Here is a 24697-nt window from a genome sequence, read left to right as displayed (position 1 = left end):
TTGTTTAATTTTATATGAATGTGAGAAGAGCCTGAAACCTGCACTGGAAAACTAAAAGTGTCCACATTTGGCAGTAAATTCATGAAACAGAGCTGACCAAAATGAAAGTTGATGTTTACCAGTAATATACCTCTTAGGAAATTTAAAAGGGGCAGAAAAATAAATAAATAAATACAAAATAATAAAATAAAAAATAATGAAAGAGGCAGAAAGACAGATGTTGATATATAAATGGTATAACAAATTGATAGGATAAAATCATTCTAAAGACAACTGGATGAAATTAAGCAAGGAAAATTTAAGTTAAAAAAATAAGGTTCCCCTTATTGGAATTTATTGAAGTTGAAGGAGCAATCAGAAGAGAAACAAGAGGAACTTATACTTAATATGCTTAAAGTTAAGGCCAAAAAGGAGCCCTGAACGCAGCACACCAACAATTCTACATATTCCCTCATGGACTATCCAGAAAGCATTTTCTTGGTTGATAAGAAACCAGTGCTATTGAAGATATGTCTGGTGTTCTTAATAGTCAAATAGTTTCCATTAAGAAGATTTAATTTTTAATTTTCAAGTCAACAAGTTGATTAAAGGATAGGCTTTTTATTTTTTTTTAATTTATTATTATTATTTATGCCTATAGCACCTGGTCTTCCTAGGTGGTCTCCCATCCAAGTACTAACCAGGCCCAACCCTGCTTAGCTCCCGAGATCAGACATCAGGCTTGTTGAGGGTGGCATGGCTGTAGACCATGGACTGTGGCTCTACTGAGGTGTGAACCCAGGACCTTCTACATGTAAAACAGACATGCTAACTGCTACTCTATGGAACCATGTCCAAAGGATAGACTTTTTAAAATACTATTCATATCATATGTGGCATGGCTTTCTCTTTTTGCTTATTATTAATATGTGCTATATTTTGATGGAGCTCTGTATTCCCCTCACAGTTTAGCTTCTCCTTCTACTCAGTCCTGTTAGGAAGTCATGTTGGTCTGCTGCAGACAAGCTGTAGTAGTCAGAATAATGGTACCCCAAAGATGCCCACATCCTAAGCTCCAGGACCTGTGAACACGTGAGGTTACATGGCAGAAGGGAATTATGGTAGCAGGTTGAGGTTATTGGTCAGTTGACCAGAAGAGAGGGAGACCATTCTGGATTATCTGGTGGGCTCAATCAAATATATGAGTCTTTAAAAATGGACAGGCAAAGAAGGCCAGAAAGACTTCAGGGGAGATGCACTTGACCAGTTCTTGCTGGCCTCGAAGAGCCAATAGCCTCCAGAAGCTGGCAATAGCCCTCAGTTCACAGCCAGAAAATCTCAGAGATCTCTATCCTACAACTGCAAGGAACTGAATCCTGTCAGCAACCCAAGTGAGCAGGAAACGAATTTGTCCCTCGAGGCTCCAGAAAGAAGGACAGCATGTTGACACCTTGACTTTCATCCAGTGCAACCCATACTGGACTTCTCATTTGAAGAACTGTAAGATATAAGCTCAGTGTTGTTTTAAGCCATGAATGCTGTGGTGATTTGTCACAGCAGCAATAGGAAATTAACACAAAACCCTACCATTTCCAGGATAATTCCTGGGAATACTGATTCGTTCAGGATTAAATTAAAAAACAAACAAACAAACAAAAACTCAATAGGAAGAAAAGGCTGGAATAATGTTGTGTTAAGTGTACATTAGGTTACCTATGAACAAGGGAGGACATTACATGATCAGGGACAGCTGCATCCTTTTTTCAATGTAAAGCAAGATACCCAGGTTTTGGGTTATACTTGACTTCATGTTTAAGTGTTTATTCACACCAGAAGCTGTCCAATCCATCTCAGTCCATTAAAGTGATTTGGGCAGTGAGCAGATAAAAACTGGCAGAAACACTGACATCTGGAACAGGTGACTGCCAAGAACTCTTTTAATGACTCTTCCTCATTAGTCCCCCTGGCTCTTGGATCTGGCTTCCATATTTGGCTTCCAATATCTAATTAAGGTCACTCCATCGACTCCTGTATTAGTTTGCTAGGGCTGATGTAACAAAGTACCACAAACTAGGTGTTTTAACACAACCCTGATGAATTCTCCCACGGTTCTGGAGGCTAGCAGTCTGAAGTCACGATGTCAGCAGGGCCATGTGCTCTCTTCCAGCTTCTGGTGGCTGCCAGCAATCCTTGGGGCTCTTCGGCCTGCCCTTGTGACTTTCTAATCTCTGCCTTCTTCCATCATCCCATGGCTGTCTACCTTCACATGATATTCTGTGTGTGTATGGGTCTTTCTCTGTGTCTCTCCTCCTCTTATTATAAGGACACCAGTTAGGTTAAGAGCTCAGCCTACTCCAACTTAGAAATGTCCAGCAGCCTTATTTCAACGATCTAACCTAGGCCACTGAAACCTTTACGTGGAGGAAACAAACCCATAATAAGGATTCAGCAAAGTGATGAACATTGTCCCTTGCTCCAAGGTATAATTCGAATAAACTCTTAACATATTTGGTTTCTGCGTTACTCTCTCTTTAGGTAGAGAATTGGGGTGCATGTCTCCTCGCTCGAACTTTGGGTGACTTCGCTAAGACTTCCTAGTTCCTTTCATTTTATTTCACTGAAATTGTTATGAAGGAAGGAAACAGTACAGATCAGTTTTCTATCTCAGATGAAACCAGAAAATATAAGATAATGTGCTCTCTAAAGAAGATTACTAAGCTTTGGTTATTCCTTTGTCTAATTCTACAATTAAAAACATGATGGAACTTTCATGAGAATGAGAAGACAAACCACAGACTAGAGAAAATACTTGTAAAAGGCATATCTGATACAGGATTATTATCCAAAATATACAAAGGACTCTTAAAATTCAACAATAAAAAAATGAAGAACCCAATGAAAAAATGGATAAAAAATGTGAACAGACATCTTACCTCTCAAAAAATATAGATGGCATATAAGCATATAAAAAGATGCTCACCATCATATGTCATTAGGGAAATGAAATAAAAGCAACAATAAGATACCACTATACATCTATTAGAATGGCCAAAATCCAGAACTCTGACAGCACTAAATGCTGAGGAAGATGCAGAGCCACAGGAACTCTCCTTCATTGCAGGTGAGCATGCAAAACAAAAAGGCCACTTTGGAAGACAGTTCGGAAGCTTCTTTTGCAACTAAACTAACTCTTACTGTACAACCCAACAATTGCATTCCTTGATATTAACCAAAATGAGTTGGAAACTTATGTCCACACAAAAACTCGCACATAGATGTTTATAGTGACCTTATTAATAATTGCCAAAATTTGGAAGCGATGAAGATGTTCTTCTATAGGCTACTGGATACATAAACTGTGGTACATCCAGAAAATGGATTATTATTCAACACTAAAAAGAAATGAGCCATCATATCATGAAAAGACATGGAAAAACTTTAAAATGCATATTACTAGGTGAAAGAAGTCAATCTAAAAAGGCTGCATAATGTATGATTCTGATTATATGACATTCTGAAAAAGGCCAAACTACAGAGACATCAGTGGTTGACAGGGGAAGGCGGGAGGGCTGAACAGGTTGGGCACAGAGGATTTTAAGAGCAGTGAAACTACTCTGTATGATAGTGTAATGGTAGATACACGTCATTACAAATTTCTCAAAAAGCACAGAATGCACACCACCAAGATTGAACCCTAATGTAAACCATGGACCTTGGATGATAATAATGTGTCGATATAGGTTCACCAACTAGAAATGTTCCGCTCCGGTGGGGGATGTTGATAGTGGGTGGGCGGGGGAGGGGAGGCTGTATATGCGTGAGATCAGAGGTATATGGGAACTCTGAATTTTCTGCTCGATTTGCTGTGCCCCTAAAACTGCTTTAAAAATAAAATCTATCTGAAGGGGAAAACACATAAACAAAATAGAATAATATTTACCTAAGAAGCCTCTCTTTTTAAAGTCCTCCAGGTGTGGAAGAATGATTTCACTGATGCAGGCTGCATCTTTTAAACTGAGAAGTATATCTTAATATCAGTTTACATGTATGAAACTAATAAATAAAAGTGGCAAGCAGTTTTCCAATAGAAAATAAAAAAATAAAGACATTGAGTTTGAGAACTGTAACCTACATTTCAATGCAGACCCATTGCCTTAATTATAAACTAGCCATCACTTATATGACCAATAAAACAGTTTTTCACAAGGGTCCTGATAAGGCAAAACAGTGAGGATTTCCACTGGTCTTAAAACCAAGGCAGCTCAGATTTAACATTCTAAAGAGAGTATGTATCCCGCCTTTGCATATTTATCCCCATTTTGATGGGAAAACAATTCTGTCTGTTTAAAATCTTGAAACTCATTTGGGTTGAGGTGGTACATAATGTAACAGGATTCATAGAACCATACCGTTCAATGATAAAATATTTACCATCAGATGTGGAAATAGAAATAACCATCCGTTAAGAGTTTCGACCCTTTGCATTTACTCTTAACAGACCCACACTACTAAAGTAAGTAGCCTTCCTCTATAGAGACCTTAAGCTAACCAGGCCCTCTTAGCATCACAGAGCATGTCAGGGGAAAGCCTTTAAAGAAAATATATACAATCTTGAAAGAGCCCTCTGCTTTTCTGATTACATCTTCCCACAAAAGCAATGTAATGACAGAACAAGATCTTGCCTCCAGGTTTTACTAATATCAATGACAACATAACAAGGATAATAGCTAGCATTTACTGAGTGCCCACAATGGAAAGCTAAGTGTTTTACTTACATTTATGTACATTTTTTTTAAATAGAGTTCCCATTTCAGAGCAGTTTTAGGTTCACAGCAAAATTGAATGTCCTTTTTTTTCCCCATTCTACCAGCACCACCCTAAAACAAGATACCATCATATCTCACTGGGACAATTAAAATAGCCTCCTAACTGGTTTTTCATTTCCATCTTGCCTCTGCATGAATAAAAATAGATAATTTACTCCCTTGCTTAAAATTCTATAAATGTGCACCACCAGACTTATAATGAATCAACACTCCTCGCCCTGGCTTACGTAACCAGGCCCCTGCCCACCTGTCCAGTCTTACTCCCCTCACTCTCCCTATTGCTAATTCCGCCCAGGCTCTTCGTGTGTTTTTGGTTCTCGAATAAGTCAAGCTTATTTTTGCCATAGGACTTTCTCATTAACAATTCCTCTGGCTTAGATGTGCTTTTCTGGCCCTTGGAGACCTACCTTCTATCATTTGAGTCTTGAGCTTTTTCTGTTCACACAACCTAAGGTATCTCCCAATCATACTCTTTTGCTTCATTCTGTTTTATCCCAGCTTCTATCAGGAACTGACATTCTTTTCTGCATTTTAACATACGACTGCCTCTCTCCCTCAAGAGGAATACACACTGTGCTTGTCTTGCTCAATGCCGTATACTCCGTGCACAGAACACGATCTGGTAATAGTCGTGTGCTCAATAAAGGTTTGCCGAATGAAAGAATGAATGAGTTTAACTCCTACAGCCATGCCGTGAAGCAGGTATTTTACCTTCTTCTGATTTATAAACAGATGTGAAAAAAGAAAGACTGCTGAAGGTTACTCACTGTTATGTTTAACAGTAGCAGAGGCGGGATTCAAACCCAGACCCGTCTGACTCAATGGTGGAACTGTAGAGCAGACTGTCCAGACAATCAAGAAAATGTGCTTATAAGTAGGGATGATTTATATGCTTTTGGTTGCAAGTTACAGAATAGCTCAATTTCTGGTTAAAAAAAAAAGGAAATTTATCATCCCACATAAAAATAGGACAACTATAGTGTTGATATTTCGGTGGTTCAATGCTAACATCAAGGAAACAAGTTCTGTCAGCTTTTTCCTTAGCTATTGGCATATGGGTTTTGTCCATATGTCCACCTGTCAGATATGAAACCATATTTGCTCTGGAATAGTCTGTAGGAGAGAAAAGAGTTAAATAAGGCAACTATGTATTACAAAAATAAGTTTGTTTGTTTGTTTGTTTTTTCATTTATGCAGTTTACAAATGGTTTGCAACAATGGTTCTCAAGACAGGCTACACATCAGAATCACCTCGGGCGCTTTTAAATTTTGATGTCTGGTTCACACCTCAGACCAATTAGTGTTTCTGGAAGAGTCCAAGTACCAAAGTTTTTTGCTTTTGTTTGTTTGTTTGTTTGTTTTTTAATTCTGTAAATGCTTCTTTTATGAGATAAGGGTCGAGAATCACTAGAACTTCATTTGTGTATGGTACCTTGCCTTAAGTATCTCCACTTCTTTATTATTCATTAATTTGTCTTCTTGCTTGTACGTTCCCATTTGTTTCTTACTTTACATTCTATGATTTTTTTTCCTATGTATTAAATAATGGTTATTGTTAAATGAGCTGTACAAATAAATTCATGTTGATTAGTTCCCATACAGTATCTTAGTGCAATCCTGATGAAGAAAAGTAGCATTTTAAATACAAGGCACTTAAAAGTGATCCGACTTTTATTAGCGTGATAAAGTGCCAGATACACTTCTCGACCAAATATAAAGATACAATCGCCTCACTCTTTTTTCAAACTGACCAAATAATGTCCGTGGAGAATTATATTTTTCAAAGACAGTCATAACAACATTTTCCATCCAACTTGCTCTTTTGCAGTGTGATTTTGACCCTCCCTCATCAGGACAGTAGAAACTAATTCTCTCTTCTGAGTGACTTACTAGTAACAAATAAAATGTGGTAGGACTGTCACTGTGTGCTTCTGAGGCTAAATCAGAATAGGCAATGCAGTTTCTTGGAACATTCCCTCTCAGAAAACCAGACACTACGAATGAGAAGCACAAGCTACAGGGAAAAACCACGCAGACCTTCCCAGCTCAGTTCAGCCTTCCATTCATCCCAGTCCAGCTCCAGACATAGGAGTACAGAAGCTCCAGGTAATTCCAGTCCAAGCCATGCAAGTCACTACCAGCTCTTTAAGTCTTCTCAGTTGACACTCCAGATATTGGGGAGCAAAGGAAAGGCAAATTCCTGTCCAAATTCCTGCCCCACAGAATCCGCGGCATCATAAAGTGCTTGTTACTTGGAAGCCATTGAATTTGGGGTTGTTACACAGCAATAGATAAACAGAACAACCACAGGAGAGTCACTCCAGGAAAAGCACTAGGAAAAAAACCTGTATTTCTTTAAGTTTCATTCTTCTATTGTTTCTGTTTTTCGGCTTCACAATTCCATTTCCTATTTCTATGTCTGAGAGTTGCTGAATTTATTTTATCATTTAAACAACATTTATATCTCCTCACACAAATACTGCTGACAATAATATGACAAAGTCTTTCCCTCAAACAGTGCTGGGGTGAACACCAACATTATAGAGAGCTATTTCTCTAGGAAAGCTAGAGATATAATGAACACAAAATGGAACTTCTTTTGAAAAAAGAAAAAAAGATCTTAATATAAGATACTACTTTTTGCCCACTCTGTTAAGTAACCAGTAGGACCTATGCCAGTCTCAGTAGCCCCTGCTAGTACCAGTCTCAAGAAGGAATGAAAACACACCCATAGTTCAAAATAACCACTCCCCCTAATTCTACTGGAACCCAAGTGTATGATGTGTCCCTAGAACTTTTACCATTGCTGTCTTTCTTCCTCTTGTGTTTAGGTAAAGTGTGGAAGAGAGAAAATAAAAGGAAGTCGAACATACATAAAAGACTGCATGTCAATGGAAGTCAGCAAAGAGAAAAATAAGAGAAATTATAAAAACCAATTAAAAACATGCAGCTTGTCACCATGTTATCACCCTTTGATAAAAGCTCTTTCATCTTCTCATAAAAGTACTGACAGAGATAAGGAAAAGTATAGTCAGCCAACACTGTAGAAACAAAGACTGATAGCCTATTGCCAGAACTGGGAGGAAATTACATTCAGATGGGTCCAGATCCAGATTAAGAAAAAAACCCAAGTAAGCTTTGACTTGCAACGTATTCATTCCCCAGATTCTGCTTTCTGAAACAAAGACCACGCTAGAATAGCTGGGAAAACAGTTTGATCCCCCTCCATATCTGGCCTATACCTCAGAGATTGAGCTCTTTATCACCCAGAAAATGGGACAGCCTTATTTCACGTGCCAAAGGAAGCCTTTTCTGGTGACCACAGAATTGGCCTCACAGCCTCCTTCTCTCTACATGTGCTATGAGACAGCAACACTCAGAACATAGCAGGGCACTGAACTCATTTCTTTCATAATCAGAAAGGTTTTTTGTTTTTTTGTTTGTTTTTTAATGTAACCAAGAGCTTCATGAAAAATGGGTATGACTGAGCCCAACATAGATTACGTGTAGTTATGACTATACCAAGTTTAACATTTTTTTTTAACTTCTGCACGTGTTTTAATGAAATTAATTGACTTGGAAGGGAATAAAAACATGTCCTTATGATTGATCTCTTAAAGCCAAATAGCATAATTCTCCGAGAATGGAAATGCTACGTGGTCGTGTGCATGCTTTACATTATGAGAGTCACAAAGGCCAGTCTCTCTTGGAATCAATTTTGACACATTGAGGGAATAAGCTGGAACAGGAGTATGGATGCCTGTCAGGCAAGTCTTGACCTCTGTCACATAGATTCTAAAATGTGCCATCTACCATGGTTAGAATGTCTTTTTAAATGCTTCATTTTTGCTTTTTGTTCTTTAATTTGTGATATGTTGTATTAAGAACGCTACATAAAAAATACATTGTATTTTTACTGTTATGCTTAACTCCATAATTTATGTTGATTCTGTAGCGGGGCAAAATAAAATTCTTAATTGAAAAAAAAAACACCTTAAAATGTACACAAAGAGAAATCCAGGATATGTTTATTTTATATATAAATATACAACTTCCTATGGTATCTAATTAACAAAGCCCACTCACAGATTACGTGAATACAGTGTAATTAACACACCAATCCACCTACAGAGGCATGTACCTCTACCACTTAGCTTTCTTCTTTTTAGGTATACTCAAGGCTTTATAAGAACAGGGAAAAAATGGAGGGGGTGGGAGGAAAGCAGGGTAGCCACTGAGATAATTCAGTTCCTGTAGAATCTTTTTAGAACCACCATTTCTGGTAGTTCTATAAAAATGCACTTGCAACCTGAAAAATCGGACATAAAAAAAAATTCACTTAACAAGCCAATTCACCCAAGCAAAAGGATAAATTTGTAAACTAAATTACAAAAATAATCTACTCCAATGCTCTCCAAAGTGTGTTCAATAGGACATTAGTCCCTAAACTGCTCCTAAAAAGTACTCCAAGATCAAATAAGGTTGGAAAATGTTGCATACTATAAATCCTTGATAGAGATTCATAATATGGGTGATTTTTTAAGGCATTGAGGTCTGCAGTAAAAAGATTTTTGTTTCACTCTGCATTTCCCACTCTTGAGCACAAAACCATTTGTGTGTGTGTGTGCACACGCTCACACATACTTTTGAGAATATGAGAAGACAGGTAACGTATCCATTATACCCATGTAGTGAGAAAGAACTGGTCTCATTTGTAACAACAGGAACAAAGCTTGGCTATTATTAACAGACCCAGCTTCCTATAAAGGACTTCCCAGGGGCAGATGGGAAGAGGGAGGAAGAGGCAGTGGTTGGGCTTTTTTGAAATCCTTCTCATCTAGGTTTTTGTAACACCTTCATCCATCTTCTCTGTCCCTTTCCCCCTAGACAAGTTAATGGATTAACCTAAGAACATAAAGTATCAGAGGCCAAAACTCTGCACCTGAGAATCCATGTAGCTTCTCATGTATGGAGAAATAAATCATTTCACAGTTTCTCTCCAATGAAGCCCAGAAAAAAAATATCACAGACAGAGGGATTTGTCCTTTAGACAGTTATTACCCATAGCAGGTGGCAGAAATGCCAATGGTAAAAATTGCACTTTGGCAACCAAAGCTGCAGCCCAAACACATGATGTTCACAGCGGCTCTGTCAGTTTTCCCGGAGGCTGAAACGCAATATTAACATCCAAATAGTGGCAGGCAAATTCTTGTGCTTGCTTCCCTCGCCACAGATTCCTGAACGTGAACGGGAAGTTCTCCTTAAAGCCAAGATTGGAGACAGAAAAAGCAGAATGAAAGAGAAAGAAACATCTCAGAAACAACAGCCACTAAAACAAACCAAAAATCATCTCTTGACACATCCAGCCTCAAGTGCTTTAATTTCTTAATGCTCTGAGCAACAACCAGAGAAAATTACATTGTTAGTATAATAAAAAGGGGGAAGATGTCTTAGCTGCAGGTCTTTAGAATGGTCTTTATCTAGTTTTGGATTTTATTGATAGAGTTTATAAAATTCTTATGTTTTCAGGATTGGGTTTGAAAGTGACCAAGGCAAGGATTTTGAAGGATTCCTCAGGAATAGCCATTGAAATTTAGCTTAATAAAAATACTAAGATTCAGAGAAAGAAGACTATAGGTATAACATGGCATAATGGTTAAGAGGACAGGTTTTAAAATCAGGTGAGACTAGGTTTAAATGTAAACTCCACCACTTAAGAGCTACTTAACCTTGGGCAAAGTACTCAGTCTTCGAGATTTCCAGTTTCCTCATTGCTATCATGGAATAAATAGCAATACCTGCTTCAATGTGTTATTAAAATCACATAAGGCAGACAAAGCATTCAGTGCCATGCTTGGCACAGAGTGGACATGTCATCAATGGGAACTGCAATTATCATCATCATTATTTTGGAGTTGGAGTGTTAGTGGATCCTTTTCCTTAATTCCAGATAGGTAAGTATGTATATAACTTCCCAATAAAAACAATTTGACATGGAAAACTTGTGATATACTAGTCATTCTTCTAAGCTAACTTAAAGTGTTAACTATTAACACACAGTGGCTGTATGGAGAAGGAACTCTCAGTAGCTCTATTTTAAAGATGAGGAAACTGAGACACAGAGGTTAAGTAGCTTGCCCAAATTCAACAGTAGTAAGTCATAAGGCTAAGACACAAATCTAGGTGATTTAGTTCTCAAATCTGTACCCTTTATCACTAGATATGGGAGAAATTAACTGACTTATTCGAAGAAATGAAAATGTAGTTTTTTGTTATAAGGGAAACTAGAGACCACATTTCCTATTTATTTTACTACAGGTATTTAGGGATGGGTAAGAGGCAAAAAAGAGAACCAACTGACAAAACTTAAAACAAAATAGAGGAAAAGATACTTTAAAGAGCCCCGTGTTTCACCAAGCTTGCTAAGACTTACAAGCCTACCAAGGAACATCATAATCCCGCCAAATACACACTACTGAATTTCTACAGCATCAGACTGGCTTACACTCGCTAACCAAGTAATCTAAACAAATAAATTGAGAAGTGACTTTTTTGACCCAGTCATCTTTTCTGAGTAAACAGCAAAAATGCATAAACGAGGAACATTTATTATAATATAAGAGTTCTACATGAACTCTTAAGAGATAGAACTCTTAAGAGACAGAACTCTTAAGAGACCTAGGCTTCCTAAGGGATCAGGGATGGAAGTAGGTATTCTTCCCAATGAGACAAACAACATCTCACAGATTCAAGTCAGTGAAATCCATATTAAAGCAATTTCTACTGCCCACACTCAGCAGGTTTCAACTTAGATATGAGAGAGCTAGTCCCCTAGATTCTCAATGCTCAAAGGAGTTACCCAGAACATTTAACATATCCCAGTTGAGTTTCTTGATAGGTAGGACAGATCTTGTTCACCTATTAAACATTTTTTGGGGATGCTTCCTATGCACAATCCCTGTGTCAGTGCTGGAGATACCATGGGGAACCCCAGATTCCATGCCTGTCAGAGGAAAACAAGCATATTCTCCTAGTTAAAGTGCAAGGTAAATCATTAAGATACCTGCTCTCCAAATGTTATTTGTCAAAACACCCATTATTGGACAAAATAATCTTAAGAGAAGTTGACATTAGAATCTTTAAGAGCTCTGCTAAAGCTTTACCCATGGAAGACAAGGACTGAGAAAATTGATTAAGATGGCTACCCAAATGGCACAGCCCTTAAGGAAGCAAAGAAAAAAGTATGGCCAAATTCATCTATAATGACAGCACAATACCATTAAATGGCAACTCACAGGGGGAAATTAACACAAGTGTAACCAAAAGGCTGATGCTACTGAATTTTTAATAATTAGTCCTTCCTGGCTTATCTTCATCTACAAAGTTGAGTATCTTGGGGTCACAGAGGCTACTTTGCCCCATGTGCATATTTGGTCTCTTTACAGTGCTGCACTGCAGACTAATGTGTATGAATGGTTAATTTAGGGATTTAATAGAACTAGCATTCATTCATTCACTCAGTCATCATATATGGATGTCTTCCATGTTTCAAGCACTATTTTTGGCCCCAGGGATAAAATGACTAGTATAGGAAAGGTCTCTTCACTCTTAGAAGCTTATATTATGAGGAGAGAGGCAATAAAATAAACAAATAGAATAGTGGTGAGTGCTATTAAAAAATAATATAGAGTAATGAGATGGAGTGATGGGTAGGTTGTGGAAACTATTTTAGAGAGGGTAGTAGGAAAAGATTCTCTCCAAATGTGACATTTGAACTGAGACCTGAATGATCAAAATGATGATAGGGAATGAGAGTCTCTCAGATACCAGGAGTTTTATGGCTCAGAGAACTTACAACCCTTTACTCCCTGTGACTTTTGGAGAAGTTTCTTTAGTACTCACATGACAGTGTATTATAGATAGACTGAAACATAACTTTGATTCCCTCTTTTGAGGACACAAGTAATTGGATATACTGATTCTTGAGGTTAACATGCAATTCATTTCTTTTAATTTTTTTGTAAAAATCGTGCTATGTTTAGAAATGTAAACAGGTGCAACATTTCTGGCAGGAAATCTGGTAAAATGTGCTAAGAACTTAAAAATATGCACACTCTTAACATGGGCAATTCTACTTCAGAAAATTTATTCCAAGGACACAATTACAAACATTTTACATAGTTTAGCTACAGATATGATTGCTGCAATATTGTTTATAATAGCAAAAATTGGAAAACAACCATAGTGTTTAGTAAAATTGGGTTAATCAAAGTAAATTATGCTATTTTATATAATGAAATATGGGTAAAACACTTGAAACAGTGACCACACAGAGTAAGAGCTCATTAAAAGTCCATTATTATGAATAGTATTGTTATTCAGTCATAGAAAATAAAAATTTAGATGAATACAAATTGATTTTAAAAATGTTTTGGGTATATGGAGATAAAAAATATATTCTTGGCTAAAAAAGTCTTTGGTAAAGATTTCAGTGTTCTCAGTGTGAGATCTTGGATTGAGCAATTTGAGTCAAGAAGAAATAATAATTAGGGCATTGATATTCTTGGCCCAGATTTAGAAAAAATGAACCTTGGTGGCAGAGAGTCTAATGGATAAATTCTGATTCTTGAATCCACCTTATATGCCCATTGCCATAGATCTAGGAACTGTCCTAGATAATCCCACCCAATTTATCATCATAGGAAGCAACTCCCATCCTCCACCCCCACACTCACTCCCAAAAGTTACTTTTGCTGCCAAAACTGTTTAAATTCTGTTTGAGTTATGGGTTCTAATTTCTAATTCTTGCAGGAGTATTCAGTCTAATGACTTTAAATAGATTATTTTGATGGTCTTAGAAAGGCAGGCTCCCTTCCTACAGAAATGATGATATGTTTCCTCCACAGTATGGAGCTATCACCTTGCTGCCTCCCCCTTATGACTTTTGGGAAAGATAATGAACATCCCAGTTTCCCCGTCTGTAATACTGGCATATTATTACATATCTCAAAGGTGGCTAAGAAGATTAACTGTGTTAATATTTTTGAAAGCTCCTAGAACAATGTTTTGTTTTTGTTAAATAAAATCAAAATATATATCCTATAAAAACCTCTAGATCTGCTTCTCAATTATTGATTATCAATTAGCTCAATTACTGAGACAATTCTCAACTGAATTATCACCTAGGAGGAATTCCCTGTTTTTTTGGTGTTTAAGATCCCTCTCCCCATCTTTGCTCATTTTCTTTAAAATATATAGATAAAATCTCAATAAACCCAGAGGCTTCTAAATAAAGAAGTCGAGAGAGTAAACTTGTATGGTGATTCCACTTCAGGCACGTGTTCACAGAGTGATTTCCCATTAGTGTTCCCAGCTGCAACTCCACCTCCTCACTGCCCCTATTCTGAACCCTGCTGCAAAGCCCTACATTTACACCAATTGTCAATATGAAATCATCAAGAGACATGGTCTCATTTTCTTTTGAAATGTTTGCTATTCTTACTTCAGTCTCTTTTGTCCTATTATGTCTCAAATTTTCATTCATGTCCACTTCTGCTTTCCTCTACCTAATTTAAGTGTTTCTCAAAGAGAAGTCTGTGGACTGGCTACATCAGGGTCACCTGGGGGGCGGAGGGTAATGAGAGGGGCTCAGATTCCTGAGCTCTATTCCAGATCTACTGAATCTGAATGTAGTGCTCAGCAATTTGCACTTATCAAAGAGCCCCAGGTGCAGCTAATGCACACTAAATACTGACAGCCATAGTTCAAGGAACCAACAGACAGCAATGGACACAGGACAGGGACTGGCCAGTGACGTCCCATTGACACTGGCAGCTGCAAATACCTTTAAAACTCAAAGGAGTTTGTGAGCCTGCCTCAGAGGCAGGAGCACCAGGAAGCATCTGTGAAGGGTAATGTGCTGGGAGATAGTCCTACTGAAAGTGGGTAAGGAAGGCTACAGATAGCTAACGTCTATAATTCAGTATGGTAGAAAAAAGGTTTTTTTTTTTTGTTTTTTTTTTAATTTTATTTTATACCAAATAAGTGAATGAATTTAATAGTAATAATGAACACTGAGATTTGTACATTAATTTACTGGTCACATGCACTATGCTCTGCCTTTCTAATTAGGTAATAAAGTTATTAATTATGCCTAGTATTTGTATGTTTCCCTATTAAAATTAATCGAAAAACAAATGGTTTCCAATGATAATAATAAAAAAGGATACATTCTCTACTCCTGAAGGTACTAACAGTCCAGAGAGCAGCACTGGGATGTTAATGACAATGACTTAGTAGAGAAGGGAGGGGGAGGGCAGGGTTGTCACTACAGAGGGTGATAACAGTTAACATTTCTAGAGCATGGATGACTTCCACACTATCCTTTATACACTCGTAATCCTTACCACTACCCTGTGAGGTTAGCATTAGTCATTTCCACAGTTGTCATTCACAGTCAGGGAGAGGAGAAGGACCTGGGACACTGTCACAGAGCCAGTAAGTGCCAGGAACAGATCTGAAACTCACATGGTCTGGTCCCAGAGCCCACTTTCTTAACAACTCTATGAGTCAGTGATCAGCCTCCTCCAGCTGAAACTTCTCATCTCGCATGTGGGGATAGGATATAACCCGCCTGGAAGTGAGGATGAACACCTGCAAATCCCGTACAAGAGTAGCTGGCAGAGTAAGTACCATGTCTGCATCTGCTATCATTCATTATTGCTAATATTAATGATTAATGACCAACGTAATTGGACCAATGTAACTAGAATGATTTATATAATAGAAATTGCAATGATTATTTATTGATAATCACATTGCATTAAATAGTAATATAACAAAAACATGGGCAGAATAATGAATGCCTTTTATGAGGTCAGAGTGAGATGTTCCTCAAAATGTGCCCTTCCAGACCATTTATATCAGCAGCATCCAGGATGCTTGTTGAAAATAATAAAATAAATAGGGATTCTAAGAACCCAACCAGAGACCTGCTATGAGATCCCCAAAACTTGTCTATTTAGCAAAGGTCTTAAGTGCTCCTTCTGAACACTAAAGTTTGAGAGTCTTTGCTAGGGAAGCAAAATTAAAACATGAGGAAATAGAAGAAAAGTCAGTTGTCACATAACCTATATATTTCTCTGAATGTTTGCGTTAAACATATTTTTAAAGACATATATAGCTAGTCCTTCCAGGAGGTGGTATTTCTGGATTTCTGTCATAGGACTAAATGATTTCTGACTTGATAAAGTTTGCACTTATAATGTAATTAAATAATTTCCATGCCATTATGCTCTATTAGGACTGGATTAATCAAAGCAATAAAAATACAATAATAATGGTGATGGATGATGATAGATAAAGATGGATGATGATAATTATGAGGTGCTTGATGTTTCACATAAAAATTATGCAGTCCTGTTTTCATTAACTTTGTGCTAAACTATGGCGACAAGAGTGACTAACAAACTTTTCAAACAGCAATTCAGGGGTAAGTCCCTTTAATTTATTCCACTTCTAATATACTCTTTTACATCTCTCCTCACCTTTGCTAGTATCTCTATAACATTCTTTAGCTCAAAAATTAAAGCTTTAAGGTATATGTTTAAAAAATCAACATTAATAAGCATGGAAAAGTAAAAATACTCTGATAAATGGATTGAATAAAACACCCCAAAAGTAGAGCCACTGTAAAATTAGGCTCCCAACCTACAGGGTATTACATTTTCAAGTATGATGAAATGGCTAAGGAAAAGTTACTGTTAATGGGAATCACACATCCTAACTCCTTATCCAGTTTCCACCTGGCTATAATTAAATCAACAGTCAAGTGTCAAAGAAGAAAAGTTTTCCAGTCTTTGAAGCATAAAAGGAATCACTGTTGACAATCTACAATGCCCAAATATTTACTAAACCAAAGGGGAATCTCAGTTGGTAATGTGCTCAGAGAGAAGAATCTGATGCCACCTGCCAAACGATTGCCAGAAGGAAGCAACTGCAAGTAAATACAACACTGTGTGTGTATCTATACCAAGTCTCAGCTGTGTCATGCTTTGAGGACTGTCCAAAAAGCAATGCTTTCTAAGGAGACAGCTAGAAAGGAACCTGGATGTGTGCCCTTCATTTCCTTCCCTGTGCACAAATATCTCCACCTGTTCCAGGAGACAGGTACAGGACGGCAGCACTCAGGGTGCTTTTCTTTAATATCTCCCCAACAGCTGCTTGGCTTTCACTGACAGCCACTGGAGGCAGCCCGCAAGAAATGCGCCTGCAACTCTGTAATTGATGATGACTTTAAGTCTGAAAATGAGCATATTCAGACATTTCTCCTCACAAGGAAAGAATAAACAGCCAATACTAAACAAGTTCATTTCTCTTATGCCAAGACTTTGACGGTGGTTTCTTTGGGCAGGCAAATGTTTCTTTTTATAACCAACTCTCATCTGAATGCAACATATCGATAAAACGTGGGCTATTTGTGTTCGTTTTTCTAACTGAGCCTTGGAATTTTTTACAAAATCCTTCACTTTCCTAGGTAACTGTCGCCATATAAAGCATTTGTTGGAAGAGGGATGTAGAGAGGGTGCGACAGCCAGAGGTAAAGAAAAAAGGCAAATTTAGAAAGAATAACTGGACCCCCATACCAGAGCCAGCAAAGAAAAGTTTTACCATTATAAATGTAACTAAAATCATCGCCTCTTTTCCAGGCAATATCAGTACCTGACGGGAATTCCTTACAGTGGAAATACTGGGTGGGTGGATGGGTGAGTGGGAGTGTGTGTGTGTGTCTTCTTGCTGACTTATTAATGCTGCAAATCTTACTTCTGCCTGGGAATGGGAGTGAAGCATGGGGCACACAGTGGCATGGTGAAATGGGCTTGCATTGATTCCCAAGGGCCGTCTGCTTGTGCATATCACTTTCCAATTCTGTGCTCAGTGATGCCCCAATGGGAGCTTGAAAACAGCTTTGGTGGGATTACTTTCACCACAGAAATCAACAATTGCCACAAGTTGGAGCTTTTTTTTTCCACCAGAAAGCCAGTTATTAAACATTTACCAGACTCTACTGGCCAACACAAAACCTTGACACATACCTGCGATCATAATTAATCATCTACTACTACATGCTAAGGATATTACCTGTGTATCATATTTAATCTTTACACTTATCTTTAAGAAGGGGCAAAATGCCTATTGTTTTCCCTGGTAGACAAGGAGACTAAAAGCTCAGAGGTTATGTCAATCAATCATCCAATATTGCAAAGTTTTAACTAAGATTTTTGAATCCAAAATCTACTTCCACATCACCATACAATGCTGTCTTCCAAGGTTAGTGGATGATTAAATCCTGAAGAAAAGTGTTGTCTGAGGAAATCTTGATACGAGCATGACAGTTGACAATTAACATTGTAACTAGGATGGAAAGATATGCTGGATGTTGGAGAAGTCCTGAGGGGGTGTCCAGGGACAGTCCTGCAGGGGTCTACACTCTCCACTGCCCTAATCTGTATATGGCTCCAATGAAGACACGAAAGGCATGCTTATCAAATCTACTGATGCCTCAAAACTTGGAAGGATATATTATCTCACTTGTCCATTGTGTATACTTGTGTGAACCATCTAATATCCTTTCTTGAAAAAGACAAGTTTTTAAAGCTTATAAGTAAATAAAACAAATGGCATATGTAACAGTTGATATGAATCCTGAAAAGATTTTTGGAGGAATCTGAAAGCTGTCCTCAACTCCCGAGGCAGCTCTACAGAAGAGGTTGTTCAGTCTATATCCAGGGAGTGAAATTCAGCCCACAGAGAAGAGATAAGGCAAAGAAGATTTCATTTCTACAGAAGAAATTTTCTAGCACAAAGTAGTGCACTCCTCATCTCTCGGTTTTCTCAAGGAAAATATAGAAGGTGTCTCTCACAGCAATGCTTAAGGACACTGGATTTGGAGCCAAATAACCCAGATTCAAACCCCAGTTCTGTCGCTTACTGGGTATTTGATCTTAGGCAAGTCTCGTCTGTTTTCTCACCTGAAAAATGAGAATAATAATAGGACCTGCTTCAACGGGTTGCTGTCAGTATTAAATCATGTAATAATGTAGAAAGTGCTAAATACAGCCAAGTGAAAGGTCAGTACTATGTAAACATTCACTCTTGATACGGTGGAAGAGAACTGCTACTTTGGGATAAATCAGAAGTTCTGTCAACTTAAATAGTCTGTGATTTTGTGTTTACTTAACTTTCCCTTGCAACACAGTGCCAAATTCTTGCATGTCCCAAAACAAATACCTGTTGATGAACTGAGACCCACAATTCCTTAATAATCTTTATTAAGAATGCCATGAAAAACATTGACATGAATTCTAGAAAGGAGGCGAAGGCAACACACACTAAAAGGCCAATCTTCAGTCTCAGAGCTTTTAATTACTCTGAGTGTTTTTTAATATAGTAAAAGAAATAAAATGTTATATCCCTAAAAAACAGCCCAACAGACTAGCACTGACTTTTAACAACCTTTTAAAAATCATATTCCTGATTTCATATCTTAGTACATATTTTTTGATTCTTGCTTTTATTGAAACATGAAATGAGTTAATATATGGCCATCATTGGGAATAAAAGCTACATTTCTTCCCTTTTGACCACAAGTTTTATTTTTAAAATATATACTATGTACCTATTAGTTTTGATAAATGGTCTCATGATACAAAAGATGCACAGAGTATTGTTCCCAAAAGAAATCATCATCATTTCATTCTGGTATTTCTACCTAATAGGCAAACTGGACTCTAATATTGCTCACTGACCCAAATCGGTGACTTCAATATAAATTCTATTCAAATCCTGGAAGCTGAATTTGATGTAGTCTAAGCCACTGTCCTAGGAAGACATGTTCATTAGGAAAGGATAGACTACTTACTACTATTTTAGCCTGGAGAATAGGCTAGAGAGAAAATATCATGTGTAATACCTATTTCAAAAAATAAGAAGATCATTATTTGAGAGATAGTTACCCTTCATGTCCTTCATGTCCCCTGAGGATAAAAAGAAAGTCAGAAAAAAAATACATCTTAAATGAGAGCAATAGAGATTTTGGATAATGGTTTTAAAAAGAACTCCCGGGTAACAAGTGCCATTGAGTATCAGAATAGGTTACCAAGAGACCATGTGAAATCTTTTTCTCTAGGAGTGTTACTGGTATGTGCACTGTTTTCCAATTTGTTTCACCACCTGTTTTCCTATTTGTATTAATGGGGGGAAAAAAAAAGTAAGAGCTAACCCATTCCTTCCCAAGGATATAATACTACCAGATAAACAAATGATAACTACAAAAGGCTGCTCTTCATCCCAGGTGGGCCTCATCTTCATCCCTCTAACTGTCACGATAACTCCGCTGGTCTTAGAGTTCAAGATCCTCCATTGGCTCTGAGATACTCACTATTCCATATACTGGCTAGTTCTTCTAGCCGCCCCTTCTTTCTTTGATGATTCCTTACTCTCCTACGACACACTCATCGTGGATATGCCTAACTTTCTGAACACATTCGGTGTGGAAAACATAATCCATTTTCACAAATTCAACCATCATCTTTGGATGGCTAACTCGCAAATCTACAGCTTAAGTTTTATACTCTCTCCCAAACTCTAGTTCAGGATCTCTTTGCTGTTTAATGGGTATTCTCACTTGGCTATTTCATAGTCATCAAAATCTCAAACTATCACCTTCACAAAGCCATCTCCTTCTCTTAACTTTTTAATAATGTTCATTGATGCCTTCATTCACTTTTGGTGCCAGCCTTCAAAATATACCCTTTTCTCCTCTTCTCTGGTCTAGCCACCTCCCTACTCCTACTCTCCTACCCCCAATTAGTAACCAGGTCTCTCATTTCCTGTTCTATTATATTGTTCACATCTTTCTTTCCCATGGTTTTTATCAGTGGTTCTCAAGCACATACTGAATACCCCAACTCTCTACCCTGGCATTCAGAGCCTTTCACAAGCTAGCCCCAAGTCACTTTCCCACAGTTATCCACCATTTAAAATCCTTCCGCTTGAAACAAACTTATATCAAGAGCTGCCTCTGACCCTTTGTTCATACTCAGTATCAGCCATTGTTTGTTTGTTTAAATCTTACAGTGTTGCCCAAAATTCAGCTCAAGGCTCACATGCCTTGGATTGCCCCAGTGAATAGTGAATAGTGGTTGCCTCTTCATCCACACTTCTATCTGTAACAGTTAATTTGCTCTCAATACATATTACCTGAAACTGCCAACTGCTTTCTTCTCACATCTTTTTCAATATATATCTTTTTTCAACTTTCAATTAATTACAAACAATCTGAAAGCATGAACTCTTACACTTCTTTATACCTCCTCCCTTAGAGAACACAAGTTAATAAATATTGACTTGATTGATTTGTCAGCTTTCATTCTGAGTGTTGCCTCTTTTTCTGTGTCCTCAAAATAATCACAAATAAAGCTCAGAACATTTAATTTTGTCCTTCTTATAAGACTAGTAGGTTTTAATCAATCATTTAGTCTAAAGCCTATTTAATCCTTCATATAAAAATTGGACGGAGCAAAAGGAAAAGAATAGTCTAAAGCCAGAGAGAGAAGAGGAAAGAAGTGGAAAGCAAAAGAAGAAAGACAAAAATAAAAGGAAGCCCCATGGCTTTGCTTCCTTTAAGTACGACAATTTAGAAATTACTTGTAATCCTTCCCACAGTTCAATCCCCATTTTGGAGAATCAGTCAAAAAGATTATAGCTCACATCAGTTATTCTCTGGAGACTATTCCTCAGTTTCAAAGTTTCTAAGTAAAACAGCTAACCGCTTCATTTGTCCTACGATGAAGCAAGTTCCTGGCCCATTCAATTGACCTATTTGAATGGAATTACTGCTGTTCAATTTCAAAGCATCACGGTTGAATTTCCTTCTGTTAATTCTATGAATATTGCCTATTTGGCTACCTTAACTTTTCCTATCATTACAATTTTTTTCCCCTTTAGCATTGAGTAAAGAGAAATGCATATTCTTCTGATGTGGCACTGTTGTTTAGTGAAGCAAATTATATCATTCTCACTAAATCTATCAAATCGCAATACTAAAAATGAATTTCTCCTGGTGGCAAAAACAAATTGGTCTTCAATACGCAGTATATCATAACAGATTGTCCTTGGCTGTACACTATACTGTATGTTCTGACACTTGTTGGTGTATTTACAGTGTTTCTACTAAAAAAAGAACTGATCAAGAGAAAACAGCCAAGTTCAGAATGTTTTAAATCTGCATTACATACTGCCAAAATAACTTTTAAATATATGTGAAAGTGAATATTTGCAATTCAAAACAAGAGCACATAAGGGGGAAATAGAAAATGCTTCCATTTCACATAAATCACATTAAAAAGAAGTTATTTAGATCGTCCATTTTCTACCAGACTCATGGAGAAGTGGATGGCAGAGTGTCACCCTCCCAGAAATTGTCCCTATAATGGAAAGTAATCATCTCTAGAAAAAAAAGAGATAAAGACTGGTTATGACCAGTTGAGCAGGAGCTGGGATAATTCAGAGAATGATGACAGAAGCCCTCTGACAGTATAACTATCATCTGATATGCTAAGAAGAACTCTAAAATCAGATAACAAGTGTTTATTAAGCACCTACTATGTGACTGGCATTGTCTCTGGTTCTTGCGAAACATAAAAGGGGCACAAGATTTGGTGTCTCTGCTAAAGGAGTAAGTAATCTAGTGTGGGATATAAGAGCAATGCAAAAGAGAAATTGAGAGAAGAGTATGAGGCCACATGAGATTATGTAAACCACTGGCAATGGCTAAAAGAGAAATGACAGAAATTCAGGGAAAGGAGAGATAGCTGTATAATAGAATAGCCCATGCTATTTCATAAAAGAGTCATGGAGACTATTGGACTGGAGATGGGGGCTTCAGGAATTGATACATTTTGATTCAGTGGTCAAAAGAGATGAGAGGGCATTTTCAATGGAAATCTTCAAAAATAGGTATGGAAACAGAATGGACAAATGGAGAGTAGTCGAGGGGGCCACCCAAATTGGGGAAGAGGCCATGTATTGTTCACTAGAGAAAAATGTGTCGATGAGCCAATTTTGGATGGTCTCAAAGATAGAAACTTGAAAGACTATGTTTAAGGTCAGCAATGGGATAGGAACTTGAAAGATTGAAACAGACCATAGAGAACATGGTAAACAAACTACAGATAATAAAAAACATTACAGTCTGTAAGGCCACCAATGGGAAGCCTGGCTTGGATCTTTGACTGTGGAGCCAGCAACAACAAAAGAAATATATAATGAGTCCGTTGAAGCATTCTTTGAGATTTCTAAAAAATCACAAAATAAGGAAAAAACAGAAATTGCAAATGTAGCAAGGAAATAGAAAAAAGAGAAAGAAAAGCTACAAAAAACCATCCAAAGGTCTTCCTATCAAGAATCAGGTTCTAATGACTAAACTGATTGATTTACTAACTCTTGCTCTGTGTAAGAAACAACTGAGAACAATCTCTCATTATCCCACTCACCGCAAATTTAAGAATTCAAATTATCAACGTCATTGACTATTGTGGTACATGACTATTTGTGTATGTTTTGTCCGGATTCTTTTCTTCTCCAGATGGTTGCAGCAGGCCTAGGCGGTCACCTTTGCCTACTATAAAAAGTTCTTTCTCCAGGAATTGGGATTGTGATTTGGGAATGTCAGTCTGGCTGTTCTCTTAAATGGGTATGAGGCAAACCTAAAAATGAGAATTATCATATAGCCATTTGGCCCAGGAAGCAGCAAAAACTAATCTGCAAATATAGAAAAAATATGCCCAAGGAGCTGGTGGGACACTGGAAGATGAGAGATGTGTCGTAGGCTGACCTGCCCCAGCTGAGTACAGAACCTCACCTTGACCCCCAGGCCCACGAGTGAGCCCAGCTGAGATTAGCAGTCACTCAGCCAATCCCGGCCTTCAGTAGGTGACACCTCAACCAACTCACGGCTCCATAAAAAATAAATGCTTATTGTCCTAGGCTGCTGAGGTTTTGTAGTTGTTTGTTATACAGCATGTTATGTAAATACCTAACTGAATTGAATTAACATTCTTCACCTAATTTGAGTTTTACAAGATAACTCTGTATCCTTATATGTATTTCTTTTTTGTATAAATCAGTTAAGGCAAGAAAACAAGATCTAATATACTAAAACATGCTAAAAAGCGGGGGATGCCACATATTGAAGCCAACATTCTTTTTTCCTATAACATGGGAGTTCTTGTGCAAACCACAGGCAGATATGATCCAGGCCATCAAGTCATTTGTTTCATTCAGCCTTCCTAAATCTGCCAACACTCTCCTTCATTGTCCCTCAACCCTTCCACCCCTACCCTGCTTGGTGAATACTGTGGTATTCCTTTCTCAGAACTTATTTTCTCTTTCAACCAATCTCAAGTTATCCATTCTATTCCCCACTCCTTCAGGACCCTGCTCTCAACTAGTGATCTCCATAGTAAATGGATCTGCTAAAGGAATTTGTAGGAGGGTATGGTTGATTAGGTCACACTTTCTACCTAAAATCACTTCTAGTTCATGAGGCCTCTTGAAGATGCAACATCTTAATCCACAGGCATGAACCTCTAATAGCAGAATTTCCAACCCTGTGATGGATGGGTAAGTTTTCCCCCTAATCCCAATTAAGTATAGAATGGATCCTATGGTGTGCAGAGGAAAGAAACAGTAATACATGAAAGGGAGATTTGTCTTTTTTTTTTTTTTACAGAGGTTTGTTTTTGTTCCCTAAAGACACTTAAATAAAAAAAAAGCAGAGAGTCTGAGTATGCCTACACGTGTGCTTATGGATTGAGGGGTGAAAGGATGCC

At 37.7% G+C, this 24697-nt stretch overlaps 1 protein-coding gene and 1 pseudogene across 3 annotated transcripts in view; both read right to left on the bottom strand.

Annotated features, from left to right (window-relative positions):
• The window catches only part of NRXN3 (neurexin 3), a 1437186-nt gene that overhangs the window by 528312 nt on the left and 884177 nt on the right, over positions 1 to 24697 (bottom strand). The window lies entirely within an intron of this gene.
• LOC112473850 lies at positions 632 to 747 on the bottom strand (annotated as a pseudogene).

This window comes from Pteropus alecto, unplaced genomic scaffold, assembly GCF_000325575.1.
Source record: "Pteropus alecto unplaced genomic scaffold, ASM32557v1 scaffold8, whole genome shotgun sequence".
NCBI classification, from domain to species: Eukaryota; Metazoa; Chordata; class Mammalia; order Chiroptera; family Pteropodidae; genus Pteropus; species Pteropus alecto.
The sequence above is the reverse complement of the archived record's forward strand: the minus strand, read 5'-3'. Positions and strand labels throughout refer to the sequence as shown.